The 20,806-nt window shown below is 36.1% G+C and overlaps 2 protein-coding genes across 2 annotated transcripts in view; one reads left to right on the top strand and one right to left on the bottom strand.

The window, feature by feature from the left end:
- Positions 1-20,806, bottom strand: part of LOC136832599 (serine/threonine-protein phosphatase 6 regulatory ankyrin repeat subunit B-like) — a 713,268-nt gene that overhangs the window by 218,873 nt on the left and 473,589 nt on the right. Inside the window, exon 7 of the mRNA XM_067093780.1 lies at positions 14,645-14,746. The gene's annotated coding sequence lies outside the window, so the exon portion shown is untranslated. The remainder of the gene's footprint in view (positions 1-14,644; positions 14,747-20,806) is intronic.
- LOC136832600 (uncharacterized) overlaps positions 1-20,806 on the top strand; it is a 272,488-nt gene that overhangs the window by 11,927 nt on the left and 239,755 nt on the right. The gene's annotated exons all lie outside the window — the stretch shown is intronic.

Raw genomic sequence — 20,806 nt, 5'->3', positions numbered from 1 at the left:
TAATAATAATAATAATAATAATAATTATAATAATAATAATAATAATAATAATAATGTAGTAGGTGTCCCCCTTTTTAGGGCAATGTTACTGAAACAGCAATTGTTTTCAATAATAATAATAATAATAATAATAATAATAATAATAATAATAATAATAATTTAATATGGTAATATTAGTCAGCCTTTTTTCATAGGACAATATTACTGAAACAGCAATTGTTTTCAATAATAATAATAATAATAATAACAATAAAAATAATATCAACCATTATCATTATTCCAACACCACAATCGAAGTAACCGAAGCCAAGACAAATAAAAGTTCTTTTTTGCGTTAAGAAGATTACGATAATCGTACCATAGAGAAGGGAAATAACGTCAAAGAAGGCCCCCACGATCGCTTCCCCGTAAGCCTTCCGAAGTATTACATCGTTCCCGAAGAGTCGGCAAACAAGGTGTATCCCGAGGACTTTATTCGGACGGCGTGCGAGACATCTTCATGCAAACTTGCTAAAGACGTTAAAAGTTGACTGCGAGGCTCGATAAAGAATCCTCACCCCTGGAAACTACACTCCAGAATTCCAAAGAGCGTGGCCACAAATCTCAGACTCAGCTTTCCAGCTCAACAGCCTGGAACTGTACTTAAAGATTCAAACGAGGATAGGGAGAGACACGAGAAGTTTTTTAGTTCTATAAAGACGCTACAGGTTAGGAAATAACAGATGCTAATTCTGACAAAATACGGCACAAAGACGAGATACTTTCCAGCTCAATATTGTGGCCATATATTGGAATCTGTATGGAGAAATTCTACTGATTATAAGTACTGACGACCTCAAATGATCACATTCAAAATTTCATTAAGCTTTTCTACTTTTGAGGGTACATCCCAAAAACAATATCGTGGGCTACAACTGCCTGTACCCACAAACTCACACAGCTTCTAAGTTCTGTATACATACAACACAATTCTTTTAAAACTGTAATCAAGAATTCAAGCAGAAACCACTATTACCTTGAAAAGCTCTTCAATTCAACAAAGTAACCATTCCTTGAAAACCGTACTCGAGAACACAAGCGATATTACCTTGAACATCCAGAAATTCTCAAGTATCTTTTCAGTTCAGTAAAGAACACACATCCTGAAAACGAAACTAAGAAGCATAAGAAATGTAACCTAAACTTTAAGACGTTTTCCATCTAATAATCTTAACGTTTATAGCAACCGTATTGCCGTCGTCGAAATATATGCCATAAAATCATTTAGCATCCGCGGAGAAATAACAAGTTCTTATAGGATCCCATTTTATCTTTAAACCAGCACTCTCTCATCTACATGTTAAACAGAGGCTTAATTTTTCGTATTAAAGCTACTGTTCTCAAGGAGTTACTATCTTCTCCATATATCCTCAAAAGCAAAGCAGTTCCACAAATTCTTTTCAAGTTTTTCTCAAGGACCAAGCACACCACTTATAGCTCTTCCTTGAATCTCAGACTTCTCATTATTTTTTTTGCCTCACACAAACCCACTTGCTCTTCTGAAACGACACCATTCTCCCGCCATCAGTATCTGCTTATTTACCTAACTTTTCCAATAAAAGTTTTTCCATGCATGTCAACGGTACACCAATACGTTCACACCCGAATTACCATTACTTCTCATTTTAGCTTCTTCACTGTCTTCTTGATAACCTCCATCCTCCAGCATAACTGACAGATACTCTTGTTTGCCATGCAGCCGCACTTCACATATTTTCCATTTTTTCCTATACAAAACCTTTCATGTCATCATTCCATATATTACTCTGTATTCATTCCTTTTCCTTGTACGTCTATACCATCTGACTGCTGACCAAATTACTGTCCGTTTGAATTCTACCTACTCCTTCAAAATTTGTATCTCAAGCTTTAGCCCATTTCTTATTCTATGTATGCCTTTCTCACCTTTGTGATCAAACTCAGTTGTATAAATAACATCCATTACCACACTTTAAACCGTTCCTCTTCATATAAAAAAGCGCTTTATTCTCACTTTCATTCCAACCAGATAAGCGTCAAATACACATCTAACGAAATCCTCATCTCCAACTAAATCAATCTACTTAAGCTCATTGACACAATTTTACTTGTATGACAGCATGGTGATAATGAGCATATTTGCCTGTATTCCGATGTAACCTGACTTGTGGGCGTGGCAACTCGTCTAAACATAAGTATGACTGCCTGAACGCCCATCAGACTCATACATCATTTCATCATTCTAACCTACGCACTCGATTAGGAAGATTGCGTTGCAGTCTCCAAGAACCTTGGCTTCGTTTCAACACTAACGTGACTGCGTTAAAGGCAAAGTCAAGCGAAATTCTGCTGAATTTTAATAAAATATAACTCAGGGGAAATATAGCACTGTTGAAACAGACCATAATATTTGTTTTATTACTTCTGCGAAATTCTAGTGAACTGTATTAAAATATAACACACCCAGGGCAAATACAGCACTGTGGAAAGAAACCGTAATATTTGCTTTATTCATTTTCATGTAATTAAACCAACCCTCTAGTTCCTGTTTCAGTTCACCAACTCTGGGTGTGTTTACATTATAGTACAACATGTCATTAACACATGTCGGCAACTTTCACATGCCTGTCACCAAGAGATCGACAACAAATTAACGACCGCAAATGGAGAACGAATCTTTGGCCAAAGTTGGATAATAGCGTGAATATCAAAATTAATATCACACTCCCTTTATAATAATATATACTAGAAAACTGAATTGAAAGTAGAAAGGTAGAATAGGGTCGCGACCACAGTATCAATTTTCTCAAAACGTGAAGTCACAATTAGACAAATTATTGCTAGTAATCACAAACACAATGCATAAACAAGCATGAACATTTGGAGAAGGTAAAAATCAGCCAAGGCTGAGTAACTCAGCCCCAACATCCTGTGAGGTCCCTTATCAACATCTAGATCTCTCCCAAAATTTGATCGTGAAGTAAGATTTTTGTACAAACCGATACAACTTCTCGTGCAATAAATAAGCTGGATAAAAAAAAAAAGTTCCTCGGCGGAAATAGCTGATAAAGAACTGGATGAATAGAACAGTTCAGCGCTCAACATCCTTTGTGTTCAGTCAGGTTTTAGTTCATTGACTGGAGTATCTTTTTGTTTGCTATTTGTGAATTTTGACTCATCCCAGATACCATGTTTAGCTCCCTCACACCAGGTGGCGATTTATAACCAAGGTTGTCAGATATAAGAGCCAAAGATAAAATAATAATAACGGCAAAGAATACTCACTTTATGAAAAACGAAAGGTCTTTTTCCCTCCTGCAATAATAATAACAGTATAATAATACTAATAATAATATACATAAAATGTAATGAGTATCTATATATTTTTAAGTGCCTCTGTGTAGCGGCCCTTTCAGTGAAAATATACATTTTTAGAGAAGCCCCCGTTCAGCCCAGGGCCAACCTCCCTCTCCACCGAGGAGAGCATAAGCGTGCAAAATGAAGGTACTCTGTCATGGTCCTAGTTTCAGCAACTTATGTAACGCCCCTTGGGTACGGACATGCCGTCATGACCCTCTTATATTAATCATTTTTCACGGTAGGGGTACAGAAGCTAAAATATTCTCTATGTAATAAAATGAGAGTAGCCATATATTAATTTTTCTTTTGGAGAAGGTGAACCCTATTCATATGGAGCAAGCCCATCATAGGGGCCACTGACTCGAAATTCAAGCTTCCAAAGGATATGGCGTTCACTGGGAAGAAGGAAGAGGAAGTAACGGCAAATACAGAGATCTCACTTATTGAAACAAAAATAAATTAATAAATTAACATATAGATAAAAAATGTATTACAATCCAAGAAGACTTCTGCAGACAAACCTCTCTCACAACTGACCTCCAGGTTAGTAAGAATGAAGGCATCAAGACGGCATCTAATGTCACAAAGGTCATGACTTGCGGTAACGACCACCTCTTATACTGCGTCATATTTGGTGAAAGTGTACACTTACTATGAGCAACACGTCAAATGCAATGAGATTTGCATACATATTTACATGAATAATTAACTTTTTTGCTTTGCATTATAATGGAAGCTCTGCAATAGCTCCATCCTAAAAAAAATCATAAATACCTTTCCCATATCATTTCCTGACATTTTCCATAATTTCCCTAATCATTTACAATCCTCCTACACATTTATCCGCATTTTCATTTTTACCATTCTTTGAGAGAGAGAGAGAGAGAGAGAGAGAGAGAGAGAGAGAGAGAGAGAGAGAGAGAGAGAGAGAATGGAAATTCACGAATAATAACGTCATCGTTCTGAATTGGCATGACTTTATTTCTTCCACGCTAAAGGAGGATGCATATAACAGCGGGATTCCTCGCACCGGCAGGAGAGAGAGAGAGAGAGAGAGAGAGAGAGAGAGAGAGAGAGAGAGAGAGAGAGAGAGAGAGAGAGAGAGATTGTATCCAAATTATCCGTTTGTACATCCGTGTTAAGTGATACGTGTATTGGGTATTTAGGTTTTGCCGAAAAGTGCTAAATCAAGCAATGTTTAAAAATATATGAAATCAGGGTATCAATATTCTGCTGAAACAATTAGGATATTATATTCGAAAGCCATTCACAATGTTTTACTGCAGTCAGTTTTATTGCCCCTGTGCTTCGTGATAGTTGGGATTGAAAATGTAAAGGAATGATGCTGACCACTTTACAATATTCGTGGTTGAACTTTAACCGAAAAGTTCTGTTCTTGATTTTACAAAGATTTTGTTTAATTTTTATATAATCATTAATGACAATCTAGAATTTCACAAACAAAACTGATAACGGATTTGTCGAATTTATCAAAGAGATGAAAGCACACTACAACAGACGTACTGCAAAGCTTTTTCAAGTACAGAATAAATTAAATAGAAGAGAAAATAGCTCCAGGAATAAGTATTTTGAAAACCACCATAATGGTAAGATTTTCGAACAACAACAACAACAACAACAACAACAACAATAATAATAATAATAATAATAATAATAATAATAATAATAATAATAATAATAATAATAATTACAAACCTCACGTATGCATGCTCAACAATGGATTATGATTATGTAGCACGTATTATAATTGCAAAACGTATTGCATAACGGTAGAAAATTTAATGATATTATAATAATAATAATAATAATAATAATAATAATAATAATAATAATAATAATAATAATAATAATATCAAATGGCCTGTATACATGCTCAACAATGCATTATGATTGTGTAGCACGTTTTATAATTGTAAAACATACACATAATTATTGCAGCCTATTGCTTACGCGCAGAAAAACGCTACAGTCCACGAGATATTCTGGGTAGGGAGTCTCTAACCTAAACTGAATTAAATGTAATGCTGCAGCCACTTCTCCCCTTATCTCCTCAAGGCCTCTCTATTGACCGAAATCAGGGTCATGGCCCACGCGAATAGGATGATTGGAAGCAATGAGTCTCGTCCGCAAGATGCACTTATTTGGCCATCAAAAGTGTTGGATGATAATGATACTGTGCCAAGGCCGCTGTGTTTTGGAAGTTCTTTGCTATTCTGGGAATATTCTCAGGATATTTTTATACTTTCTGGCGTTTAAGGTTCCTTCCGAATGCATAAGAGTAGATGGGAAAGCTTGGCACTTCTCGTTTCGAGTGGCCCGAGCAGGATTAAGGGATTCCTGAGAGAGAGAGAGAGAGAGAGAGAGAGTTTACTTTGCCGAAATAAGTGTGGGTTGCGCTCTGTGTTTATTCGCTACCAAAAGCATTTGATACTCGGCGAAATTAGAAGGATATAATCGTGTTATGAATTGGGTTCTCACTGGAACTCACACCGGCAAAAAAAAAAAAAAAAAAAAAAAAATTGCTTACACAACAAGATTTTCTGTCATTTGCCTAACCATATTCTCTTGGGTTTTAATGAAATACATACAAATTGTAGTTACAAAAAACAGGTTTCCGCGTAAATCACACCAGTCTTCTAAAGTACATTTTAAATTTTAAAAGCATAATCGCCACACGCACTAATTGTTAATTAATTTTCTACCTCTGGTTAATGATTGCATTAAATTAGATTCTAATTAAAAACTGCATTGCTATACTAATTGTGCCAATTCACGAAGAACATATAACTGATTATATTTTCATAAACTATGTATACCCACTGTCACCTCCTCTGAACTCAAAGACAATCATCATAAAGGGTTAGGCGCTGAGAGTCAATCAATCTCTGGATAATATACTTGTTCACAATAACAAGACATCAAAAGTCTTTCAAAAAGCCAAACGACACCTGGCCACATCTGAGAGAGAGAGAGAGAGAGAGAGAGAGAGAGAGAGAGAGAGAGAGAGAGAGAGAGAGAGAGAGAGAGCAATCAATTCACTCTTACTAAAAATAAGGAAAATGCACCAGACTTTCAAAAGTAACCTTTCTTGCTGTATAACAAGTCAATTACTCGAAAAAGAGGAATTATATTTCGAAACAGAAACTCATCTGCACATAAGACTTTCACTGAAGGATTATTACTCACTTCCAAGAACACAAATTTTCATAATGCTTGTAAAAAAGAGAGGGGGGGGGAGGTTGATCTTAGCAGACATTTTGTTCCCTGCCAATTCTTGCTTATTTAAAGTTCTATCGTGCTACACCCAGTCGATTGAAGGTAATTTGTAGTTCTTTTATGTTACTGCCTGCAAATTCAACTTAATTACAATTTTAACATAGTACGTTCTGCCAATTCTGACCTATTTGCAGATTTACCTTATGATGCCATGACACTCCTGGCTTATTTACAGTTCTACAACCATATAAGGCTCCAAAAGCCGTTCTCTCCACTTATTTAACATCTTGATCATTAATGTTCGTTGTTCATTCTCGATAACTCTTACACTAACAATACTGTCTTAATGAATACCCTCGTAGTCTAAAAGCAGCGTAAGCTATCATCAAATTGAAGAAGCCTGCTCTAAGAAGTATTACCTCCAGACTGGAAATCCTTCTAAAAACCACGGAGCTTCGTTAATTATGTCAAAACACGACATGAAAGCCTCTCGAAGCCAGGCTGGTGAAGTGGTAGGCTCCAATATTAGGGGACGCTATGACGAGCATTCCAGAAAAAGTAAATAAATAGGAGGCTGTCAAGGTCTGGGAAGTTATTTTGACGATAATTAGGCTGGAAGTTCTGCAATCGTGTCAGCCCTAATGCCGGATGAGAGAGAGAGAGAGAGAGAGAGAGAGAGAGAGAGAGAGAGAGAGAGAGAGAGAGGAGAGAGAATAAGGTGTTACAGCCTCTGCCCTGTAAAAACCAAAGTAATATTTACTAAAGCTTGCAACAGTCCTTGGTGATCTGGTGCAAACGGCAAAGCGTCACTGTAAAACCCAAATGCCTATGGAGACATTGAACGTAAACAGATGTAAAAAATTATTTTAACTGAAACATTATAATGAAGCAGATACGTCGACGAACACAGACAGCAATGAATCTCAGCCATCCTCTGCAATGAGAATAAATATAACCACAATAGGATAAAATTCACCTGTAATACTGAAAACAGTGAAAACGAGAACACCAGCATTTTAATTGCTCAGTAATGAATGTGCCACGCGTTTCGTAATTTCCACGGGAAACAAAAACTGAACAATACTCCATCAGAAATAACGTGCTAATATTTTCCTCGATAAGTAGTAAAAAGGAACTCTCCTAGAAACGTCGGTCAGAATATTTCAATTAAATTCATTCCAGTTTGGGAAGTTCGTCGATAATAAAGGGCAGCGGAATGATTAGAGCTATTTTAAAAGTTTCCAGGGGAAATATATGCTAATCACTTGTTCCTAAATTGGTTATTTATCTTTCCATTCAGCCATTACCTCTGGCGTTATCATTTGAAGCTATCAGCTCCGGTTTTCTAACGGAGAGCAAGGATTTATTTTTCGTTTTACATTACCGAGTTAGCTTTGGAAATATATATATATATATATATATATATATATATAAATTATTTATATTTAACAGAAACCTTTTCCCTTTATTATACCTAAATTTTAATTACATATTGATTTCAACTTTATGAAACAGATTTTTCCTTTTCAATGACCAGATCCAAAGACCTTTAACTTTGAAAGAGTAAACATGTTAATGCCATTGGCAGCAAAATTAAAAAGATTTTATATGATTCCTTTTCAACTGAATTAAAAATAAAGCTAATATCCCTAATAAATGATGAAATTGGAGAAATCTCTTATTTTAATGCCTGATTTTGGGTATACAAGGGGTAAATCAGGCTTTGACAACAATATCCAGTACTTCATGAATGCCAGGTCTCACCTAAACTTAAGTAAAATATCTGAGACCAGTGCCTGTTCGCTTATGTGTGCATGCCCTGTTGTATGATGACCTGTTCTTTACAAAGGACAAGTGCAGCACATTTCTTTGTTGGTAAAAGGTTGCCTGTAGCCTATCGCCTCTGTCAATTGCATCACTCGCAAGCCTATGGCACTTTGGGAAGAGGCTATTTGGATTATACTAAATATGTAACCCCCCCCATTATCTATTATATTAATTTCCTTGGCTCTTTCTGTGTGTGTGTGTCCCTCCCCTCCCCTCACCCTCCCCTAATGCAGGTGGTTCACAGTTTCTTTAACAAGAAACTAGCAAATGTGAGCGATAGCGAGCATCTGCTAGTCTACAGAAAAATTCAGATGTCCCACAAACAACAGGATATCGAGAATATTTCATTTCAAGCTACGCCAGTGTGTTTAGGTGACTGGGCATCATGCATTTATTTCGAAATAATAGCACGCTTTTAGCGTCCTTCTCTGATTTCCCATTTTCTGAAACCGATTCAGTGTTTCCATTGGCTGAAAGAATGTCGAATACAGTAATTTTCACAAGTACGCAAAAAACATCCACATAAAGTCATTCTAATGATAGCCTTAACAGCACTACCATATAATGTAAGTCACCTACATACACTGGAATATCCAACATATATTGAGGTGATGAATATTCACATTCTGTTAATTGAAAGCTATGCTTTCTCTGAGAGAAAATTAAGGGAACTATTTCTACATGACTTACGACTCGTCAGTTCATTAATTTCCTATAACATCCCATATCTGCATTTTTGTAGTTGTATATATGAAAAAAATTCCGCGCTTAAGAAAACTCCTAATAAATGCCACAAGCAAATAACAAGTTCCGGTGAATGAGAAATTTATTTCAAAGGTTTAAATTATTGCTTGATAAATGCCGATAAGGTGCTAGGTGAATGCGTTCTACCGCTGGCAGCGGCAAATGGCATCTTGCTTAAATCATTGCCAGCCAACCACTGATAATTAATTGTGCTGTGGATTCAACTCTAATTACACTCCCGACTTTCAGTGCCGGTTTGTGACTGAAACTTGCGGGTCTGAAGCAACATCTGATACAATATGCATAAATGATATAAAGTTACAGCATGATGTTTTTCATCTGCTTAGGTAAGCTCCACGTATTGGCGAATTGCTTAACGTTCATTGTACAACATTAATTTCTTTCTAATAACTGAGTTGTTTTTCGTAACCTGTCCGGATTTAAATATTGTAATAATATCTATATTTCTCTTTCTACCGTATTCTCTCTGTTCTGACGCTGCAAATATCGTAATAATAATATCTAAATTCCTCTTTCTACCTAATTCCGACGCTGTAAATGTAACAATATTTCATTTCCTCTTTCTACCCAATTCTCACTCTTCAAATATTGTAATAATATCTTAATTTCTCTTTCTACCCTATTCTGACGCTGTAAATATTGTAATAATATCATAATTCCTCTTCTTACCCTATTCTGACGCTGTAAATATCGTAATATTAGAATTCCTCTTTTAACCACATTCTGACGCTGGAGCCGCTACTACTCTGCTTATGCAACCGACGTCAGATTTATCATTTCTTGACAGCAAGTCGTTTTCAGTCCAACCAGATTATTCAGCTCTATTTTCACTGTTCTTTGTGATGGTGTATTTTATATCAACGGCCATAAAACCAATGGTTAGTTAACAACTTACACAGCGCTTTGATCACGCTTTTACACACCTTAGCATTTTGCAAAAGACTTGAAGTAATAATCGACATATATCGCTCGTGTTTATGATGAATTTGAATAGGAATGCATTACAAATATTATGGATTGACGTACGCAGCAGACATCGACGATATTTTCTGTGGTTCAGTTCTCATTCACTTTTACCTGATTCTACAAAGCTAGATGGAAAAATAATGAGAGAGAAGAGAGAGAGAGAGAGAGAGAGAGAGAGAGAGAGAGAGAGAGAGAGAGAGAGAGAGAGAGAGAGAGAGAGAGTTTCAACAAGTAGAGCGAATTGGATAATAAATATATTTGTAGCTTAATGTTTGTGAATAACAAAATGTCACGGTGCTGTGATAAAAATGTGTGTGTGTTATATTTAAAAATTATATACACACACACACACACACACACACACATATATATATATATATATATATATATATATAATATATATATATATAATATATATATATATATATATATATATATATATATATATATATATATATGCACACGCTAATAACCACTTTAGACGTCACCACTTTAAATTTAAATGACCACCTTAAATTTGCTCTCCGATAAAAGGAATGACGGTGGACGCACGTGCCCTGACTTCCGGCTACCCAACACAAAGAGTGGTAACCCCTTATCCATTGCAATTTCCAGCAGCAGCCTTTAAAGTGCCCCTAGCAAGACTGCCGGCGGATTCTGTTAATCAAGTCCATAAAGCAATTTTACTAGTCTTCTGCTTTGGAAGTTAGCGATTATATAAAGAATCTCCAGATACTTTCAGTCTTAACTTTTATGTGCTCTGAGTTGAAAGATTTTATTGTCACACGCGTGTCGTGTAGCATGGGTCATCGATTTTACCCAGGCAACAGGTGCTTATAGATAAAACCAAGAACAGTGATAAATGAATCCATTTTAGGGAATCTATTCCCGTGGAATGAGCATATTACATTTTCTCTCTATATTTACTGACTTCCAAAAAAGTTAAGTATACCTTAGTTTTACCAGACCACTGAGCTGATTAACAGTTCTCCTAGAGCTGGCCCGAAGGATTAGACTTATTTTACGTGGCTAAGAACCAACTGGTTACTTAGCAACGGGACCTACAGCTTATTGTGGAATCCGAACCACATTATAGCGAGAAATGAGTTTCTATCACCAGAAATAAATTCCTCTAACTCTTCATCAGCCGGCCGGGGAATTGACTTCCAGTATGATGTGATGAACTCTACTGAATGATTCACTTCTGTGTGACAATACAAATTCATTAGAGTAACGTTCAAGAGTTCGACCAACGTTATGATGTTTGAAACACCACAGCAATAGGATTAATGAACAGAGTAGAAATTATGCATCATGAACGAATAACACAAGAAATGAGAAGTAAAGTTTAGGAGAAGTGCTGATCCTACTGGGCACTGGTGCAATTATAACCCTAGGTGAGGGGAGAAGCGAACACTGACAAATACAGCAACACAAGCTTCAATGCATGTATTAGGTCTATGCACTGAGAACATCCTACGAGGTGTCGTCACTCCTTGACCATTGTTCCCTTCATGCAATCATTGTTCCGTCTTGAAGTCAATACCATGTTCAAAAACTAATACCAAAATAAATGGTCATTTTTCTGTATTTGCTGTTTCATGATAAGATTCATTCCGTCAATCAAGTATTGAAAATTCTAGAACATAAAATAAGTAAAGAGAATACTAGGTCAGTTCATCATTTGGAAACAGATAAGAACAGTTCGTGTCTTGTGATTCCAACTACTGAAGATTCATTTGACTTTACAACTGCTGCTTACTATGAATATACAAAAATAACAAAAAAGATAATTGTGTACAAAATCAGAAACGCTTATTGGAAGTTGCATTTCCTTGCAAATTATGTATTTCCATTCCTCCTATGAATGTCAGCTTTTAATCCATACGTTCAATCCACCTTGGGCGATTGTCGACCCACATTTGACCCCAGGGAATTAATCGACCCCGAGTCGATATCGACCATTTTGGAGACCCCATGTGCAAGAAGTAGGTTAGATCAAGTCAAGTAGAAATTGGATACCCATCTAATTTGAGTTCCTTTTCATTCAAGAAATTTCGTGATTTGATCATAATGCCTGGCTATATTTTCAGCCGAACTGGTTCCAGTGTTCACAAACTTTCTTATATATATACCGTATATATGTGTATATGTGTATGTATGTATATATATATATATATATATATATATATATATATATATATATATATATATATATATATATATATATATATTATAATATAGACTTTAGGATGGAAACAACACAATGGTCACTGGAACATGGATGAACCCCATGTACAGTTAAACTTCCACAACATTATCCGAATAATACACCTACGTGAGATGTTCATCAGCAGTGCGTCTAAGCCCTCACTCACAATGTGCCAATCAACCAGTATCATGGTTTATGTTCGATAGCCGAGGGAATTGAAAACATTCTCAGCTGTGTTTCTTTTGACCTCAGCCGGGGATGATCACAATTTATGCGAATATGCAAAGATGACAAGATTCTTCGCCGGAAAAAGCACATTGTAAAAAAAAAAAAAAAATAAATTAACGAATTACAGCCTCGCAGGAGATGGCGGAAATAAAATGCAAGAGAGAGTTGTACGAGAGCTGCTAAAACCAGCAAAGAATTCAATAGCACTTAAAAATATGCATTCAAAATTACAGTTTTGTCCCGATTAATATGAAAGAAATCTTTGACTTATAAATGATTAGGTAAAGACAACATCAACAAACAATTGCTTAAAGAGAGGAGAAAGACTGAAACTCTCATCAGATTGGACAACTTTTGTGTTTTTCAATACATAATGAACCGCTGTCGGAAGGGAAATGATTCTTCAGTCATCATCTATTCGTTGCTTTGCAAGTACACAATTTCGGTCTCAAAGAATTACTAATTTTCAATAAAAATAGCATAATCAAGCTATTGTATCAGTAACAAATAATTTCATTCGTACACTACACAAGCACACATAGTAGCCTGCCTGTAGCAGTATTCGAGCACATTTGCACATGCATGATGCTCATATTAATGACATAATGTTTTCCTGACTTTTGTCGACAATCTATGAAAGAGAGAAAATTAAATCACCATTTACCCACGGAGACAAAAGCTCTCTCTCTCATCATGAAACCTAAGACTATTCCCTCCATTACAAAAATCACAGAAGGTGAAAGAGATAATAACATTTTATGAGAAAATGGAGAGGAAGAGGATGTTTGGGAGAATTAGACATTTACTATGACATTTATTATGGCTAGTTATTATATTAAAGTGATACTACGCTTCCGTTACCGACTTACTTCCTCGTGAAGTAGGAGCTTTGTTTGTTATTTCCCATGACTACACTCTTCTTCTAGGAGAATGTTGTTGAACTACTTGGAGAATTTTCTTTAGTTCATTTGATGACTACCCTAGCGAAAAAATTCTGACTCCATAAATTTCAACGGGAAAACCCCCTTAATTAACTGAGAATAATTCCTACTGAATACTGAACCATATTTTCATTTTCCACACGCATTTCATTATTTTAAAAAAATGAACAATGCTTATTGGCGCATCAAAATCTGAACAATTTTTTACAACCATCTGACGTAATGACAATGTCAACTCATCATCAATTATTCATATGTAAAATATGCCCATATAACAAATGGAGGGAATAGAAAATAAAGAAAAAAAAACAAAGGCTGTGGAACCACTGATGTCACAACGACTCTTTTTTCCACCGACAGACTAACACTAACGACAATCTAATTATCCGTCTCGATAGTCAATTTGGCACCGCCTACAGCCCGGCTCTCATCAAGGTCCTTGGTTCTCATCTCCCTCCGGAGCCTATCCGCAGACGCTTTCCAAACAAGGTGAAATTCATCGGAAAAGGATAATGAATCTTTTGTTTCTCTCCGGACGACGGAAGGAGAACATTCGTCCGGAACATCTCGGAAAATATCGAGGACTTTTGTGGTGGGAAGCGAAGAGCTCTGCTCGTCTCGCCGAAGGAGTCTAATCTCCTCCGCCGAGTTTAGGTGTCTGGTGTCAAAACAAACGAGGAGGGTTTTACCGTCGTAACTTTGCCACTATAACTCCATCTTGCGGGGGGGCGTCTTCCCCTTCTCGTGTTTGTTTTGTCTGTTATGACTGTGCTTATCGTTACTGAAAACTTGTGCTAGACACGGCACTTTTATAACTGTTGGTGTTGTTTTTGCAAACTATAAGGGGTTTTTAATAATTTGTATTATGATTCCTGTTACTGATGAAACTGTTTAAATGGGACAAAATTCACAGTACTCTACATATAGCATTACGATTTTCAAAATTAAATAAGCAACTGGGAACTTGTGAGTACGTTTATTTCATAATTTTCGACTTACAATTGTAACTACTGCCGTTGTTGTGACGTAAATATTACGAGAAATTAAAAATAATAATGGGGTAATGTAAATAAAAATTATTCTTACTTACCGTCCAATCTGGGTTCATAATCTTCTTTACTATCTGCGTCCGGCAGAATATTATCAGACATTTTCAAGTTTTTCTGCGGGGGTCTGAAGGGATTTATCCGACCTGCAGTAAATAAATAAATAAATATATAAATATTTAAAATAAACAAATAAATACCGGTATATAAAAAAATAACTAAATGTATAAGTAAATAGACAAATAAAACTCAAAGGCATAAAATAACTTATTACTAATCAAAGTGTGCACAGATTGATATGAAGCATTCCTGATAAGTAAGTGCCTTGCACATTAACCCTCCCAAGAATGATATAGCTACCTGGAAAAGCTGAAAACATCACCAACTGAACACTTCACAACGAAAACAAACAAGTAAAAATTGCGCCGAAGTTTCTTCGGGGCAACCGAGTTTTCTGTACGTGTATAATGCTGTATGAAACTCTCATCCGCGGCCCATGAAACTTTCACCCACGGTCCGGTGGTGGACTGTGTTGTTGGCACCTATAGCGGTGACAGACGCACGATCGTGGCTAAATTTAACCTTAAATCAAATAAAAACTACTGAGGCTACAGGGTGCAATTTGGTATGTTTGATGATTGGAAGGTGGATGATCAACATACCAATTTGCAGCCCTCTAGCCTCAGTAGTTTTTAAGATCTGAGGGCGGACAGAAAAAGTGCGGACCGACAGACGCATTGACATCGCAATAGTATTCTTTTACAGAAAACTGAAAAAATTAAACAAATAAAATAGTTTAACCAGCAACTGAACAAAAGCATAAACAATAAATATTACGAAAAAGTAAAAAAAAACTAAAGTAACTGAAAGTCAGTAGACTCACCAACATCGCACAAGACCTTCAAACTTAATTAAGAAAAACAAGAACAATCCTAATTTTATCTGTTATGTACCTCCATCATTTCAGAGTTTATTAAAATACAGAAAACGTCATCCTTTAGTCTTCCACGAAAAAATCAGAACAATATTCCTCTCTTTTTATCATAAATTTATTGCATTCAAACGACTGTCCACCAAAAACAACTCTTAAGTAATTTTTCTTTGAGTTTCACCTCAGATGTCCCGAACGTTTTGCACAATCATTCTTATTATCCTTTATCTTCGAAGTTACAACAGTTATGAAAATCTCTACTTGAATGGTAAACTTGAATCATAATCTTACGCAGAGGAGGGAGTAGTTTAGGAAATTTTTGGTTTTGTTGGCCAATAGTACAGTCTGTTCTCGTAACTAGCAAATAAAAAGGTTATTCAGCTGATCCCCCAATCAGTGGTAACATATCGTTAGATGATAATTTAAAAAAATATAAATTTACCTTGGTACCTATTAATGCACTAACAAACATACAATAATACATACATACATCTGAAGAGAGGAAGCGATGAGTAAGATGTTCTGGGGGGAAAAAAGTTGGCCTATAGGGACATTAATGCAGAAAGAAAGGTTACTGGACCTCAAAATACAAGATGCAAATGGAGAGATGCCGTTTGAAGTGAATGCAGTCATGGGTAGATGGAGTGAGTTTATCTAAGATTTGCTGAACGTGGAAGATAGAAAGAAGAGGCTTGCGTAAGTTCGTGTGCTCTTGTGGAATTGACTCTTGGGGTCATCAGATGGATGGATGTGGTGGGGAGGGATATGGGTGAGGTGGGACTCGGGGAAGCAGATGCAAGGTATAGAAATACATGGAAGAAGTTGACTCGAGCGGCCGACCCTGCTATCAGTGGGATTAATAAGGTCGAAAGAAGAAGAAGAAGCAGTAATACATGCATGTGTATGCTGTGGCATGTTGGTAATAATGTGAAAGAGTGGCTGATCAATATTTGAAAGTTATGTATGAATAAAAGGAAAGGTTTTGAGGGAATGGCTGAGACAACTAGAACAATTATAGGAGCATAGCATTGCTTAGTGCGACAGGCAAAGTGTTTAGTATGATTCTTACTGAGAAAGTAAGACAGGCAGGAGCACAGATAAGGGTTGAATGCTGTGGGTTCAGGCAAGGAGGAAGGTGTGTAGCCCAAATATTTCTTAGGAAACACTAATCTGATAAGTTCGACTTACATTTCGTAGACTGCATCTGTAACATGTGGAGATTTATAGAAAAACTTTGACTTTTCTATAAACACGTTCGATATTTGCTCTGTAATTTTATGATTTTCTTCATTTTGGATACAAAGGATATTCTCTCTCACTCCTTGCTATCAGACTCCGCAATTTCCTGTTTGTTCTGTAATCAGCTAGCAGTATGATTCAAAAGATTGGTTAGACAACACCAAAAACAAGGAGCCTTTTTTTTATTATGGGTTGCCCTTAACCGGTGAGATTCCCTACATGTGGCAGCCCGTTTTCATACCAGTAAAAAAATTATGCTTTTATGCTGCATGAAATTATTCATAATTTTCCATTCTGAAAATCTTAAATCCTCGGAGGTCACTGAACTCTAAACGATATACGTCCGCCGTGTGTTTACCACATGGACGCATATACATACACATCTACAAACATACATAAACGTATACAATCCTGTATATAAAACTGTAGAAATATTTCTGCAAAAAATGCCGAACTAAAATGATAGCATTCACATAATTAACAGCCCACCACTAGATAAATAAATTAATGACTACCGAATAACAACAAGAGCAATGTTAAACTAAACAATGGGAACATATTAAGCCATATCTTTCATTGTCACAGAGCTCAACTGGCCATTTAATCCGTAGTTTAGAACTGATACCGTCAGTTATTACTTTTTCATATATTTTATGAAAAACAATCATTCACACTGGCGTTTTCCACAGCCTTTGCTGGAAAAAACCGGAGCCCCAACAATTTCCGCGAATTAGTGACTGTTTTGATTACAGCAATATAGTGTAGTTAGTTAACGTATGCAATAAGGCTTCGTGGAAATAAAGCATTAGGGACCCTGTAATCAGATCTCTATTGTATTGTTTTTGTTTCGATACCGAATTTTTGATAAGAAGTGCTACTAATATCTCAGATTTTCTTCGATACTTCTATCAAGTGTACTCTATGCAGGGTTGTAAAACGTTCGTAAATGCTGGGATATTCTCTGTAACGATCATGCATGGTCTATAATTAAGGAATACAGTCTATAATATACAGTCTATAATTATGGAATACAGTCTTTAATATTAGTACATTGTCGGACGCACTAGAGAACTGAACGAGATTCCTGAGTGTCTCTTGTAACATCGACATGGAGTCTATAATGACATATGATATTCGCTCGGAGTACATTTTTTGTTTCCCAAAATTCCTAAAGAATCCCATTCTTCTCTAGTCTCTCCGTTACGCATTCATAAGCTAGTGTTATGTGTATAACAACACTTGTTATTTATGTTATCTTGAATATAACACTTCTTATTACTGAGAGAATCAATAGACTTTTATCTCAACATAAAAACCTTTGGTATATATACCTTGAAACTTTGTATGCTACCAACTGACAGGAAATTTTAAATTCATCGTTTAAATCTTGATCAATCACCTGGTTTTATAAATAAAAACAATGGACAACTAATAATAATAATAATAATAATAATAATAATAATAATAATAATAATAATAATAATAATAATAGATACATTGCTTCACTAAGCTCAAATTCATTACAGGAGAGAAGGTACAATGCTTATCTGGTATGCTTAACCTCACTCTCCTCAGATGTGAAGAGGCCCACCGGTAGCAGTAGGCCTAGTGAGAACTAACGGCGGGCATACGTTATTAATCCTCTCATCTAAAACATTACAAATGGATTCCCGTCTTTCTTTTGTCATTTCAATTCTATGTAGACATTATTCACTAAATGTCTTTATCACTGATTCCAATTCAAACATGTGAAGCTTATCCCTTTTGGCAAAAGCATTCAAATTTACTATGTGCAAAGGCTCATAGGAACTAGTAAATGATCTGATATTTTTCAAAGTAACCACACATTCATATAAAATATACCAAACCAATCCATTTACTGGATAAAGACAATTCCAAAGGCTAAAATAACCATATTTGAAAAGAGAAAATCTAACCTACAACAGAATAAAACTCTAAAAAAAAAAAAAAAATGCAAATAAAGGATACAGTCTCAGAATCTGACTATTATCTGGGCAAGGCGCCAAGTAAGGACAGAAAATGGAGGGGGGGGGGAAATTAGGCCTACCACGTACTAAAGGAAAATTTGCCGCTGAAAAGGAGACATGTTATTAGAACCACAGAAGATTATTGAAAAGAATCCTAAAGCCGAGCGTTGGAAATGCGGTTGTTCTGACGAGCGTAGGAGCGTCTCGCTCCTTTAGTGCATATTTTATCAACTCGATTATCAGTTAAATAAGAAACACGGTCAACAAGGATGGTGTAAGGGACAGATTTGACAAGTACTTTCAGATTTGACAAGTACTTTCACTATTTTCTTCTAATCCTGTACTGTAGGTCTCCCTAACAAGACAATTCCCATTTTATTACAAAGCACTTTCTTAAGCATGTGCTTCATTGATATAAGAAGAGACCAAGCCACATCCTCTTCCTTCCCTTCTGAACATTCTCACGGCAGTTCCCGTGATATCGTAAGAAAATCGAGTTCAAAATTTGGAATTCTTTCAATGCTTCTGCTCTTCTTCATTCTCACAATCTTCCATTTTAAATGATGGTTCTCTCTTTAGGGTTAAACCTTTATCCTTCTCCATCCGCCTTCCCACCGTTTCGAGTAACATAGGAGAGACCCCGTGTGCCATTCACCAAGGTTTGCAAACACACTGCGCCGAGTAGCAAGAGCCAGTGCTGATTGAAGGCGACCTTAACCTAACAGCAGCTACGAGACCGTCCCATAGAAGGAGGAGGAGAAAGAAACCCCCTCAGGAGATATTGCACTGAAAGGGACACAGGACTTTCGAGGTCAGAATCCCACTCGGGAATTTTCAGTCCTGGCGTGTAGGTGCTTTTAGCCGAGATATACAGGGCGAGGGGTTTCTGTTTTACGGGTTTTTACTGTTTCCCATAACAGTAACCGGGTCCGTCGTTTCTCTGATGACGCTGGGAATGGAATGACGTTCCAGCTGGAATTCTCTCCTGTCACATGACAGTTCGTTTATCGCTTCAGTGCCTCTGAAGGATCTCTCGGGAGGGGGTGACGCTGGGAACTTCATAAGGAAGCCATCCATACACGCACATGGGTGTGTACTAAGAAATTATACAAATAAAAAACAATACATACAAACATACTCACACAAACACACACACACTCACACACACACACACACACACACATATATATATATATATATATATATATATATATATATATATATATATATATATATATATATATATATATATATATATATATATATATAGAGAGATAGAGAGAGAGAGAGAGAGAGAGAGAGAGAGAGAGAGAGAGAGAGAGAGGATTTGGTTGCCAGCCCTATGCTGTTTTCAAGACCCAAGTTCATGTTGGTACCTATTAACACCGAAAACATACCCGCCTCATATACTTACACCAGAGGTTTAAAAGCAAAGACATTCCTCTCTGTCTTGCTCGGCCTTTCGGATTTCATGGGTATTAAGAAGGCAATTTCTAACAAAACTCTCTTTCTGCCACTAACCAAGCCTTTCTGGGTCGCCATCCCACCACTTTCTGAACTGTACACTTCTTGCCACATGATCAAACCATCTCTTAATTCATCCTTTCAACAACTCAAGGCCTTTGACCTCTTCTACGTTTCTCTACATTTCTAACATTACTAATTTACAAGGAGTTCATCTCAATACCTTCAGTCCTTTTTTTCTTATTCAATTATCATTCAACATTTCAATTTAATCCCATAAAGGAGAGTTGGGTTTATAACACCGTACATTTTCACCCAGGCTTCAGTGTAAAAGAAAGTTATACATACATACATACATACATACATACATACATATAAATATATACATATATATATATATATATATATATATATATATGTATATATATATATATATATATATATATATATATATATATATATATATATATATATATATATATATTTATATATACACACACACATACTGTACACACACACACACACACACACACACACACATATATATATATATATATGTATGTATATATATATATATATATATA

This window comes from Macrobrachium rosenbergii, chromosome 50 (assembly GCF_040412425.1).
Source record: "Macrobrachium rosenbergii isolate ZJJX-2024 chromosome 50, ASM4041242v1, whole genome shotgun sequence".
NCBI classification, from domain to species: Eukaryota; Metazoa; Arthropoda; class Malacostraca; order Decapoda; family Palaemonidae; genus Macrobrachium; species Macrobrachium rosenbergii.
This window is presented reverse-complemented; position numbering and strand designations above follow the sequence as displayed.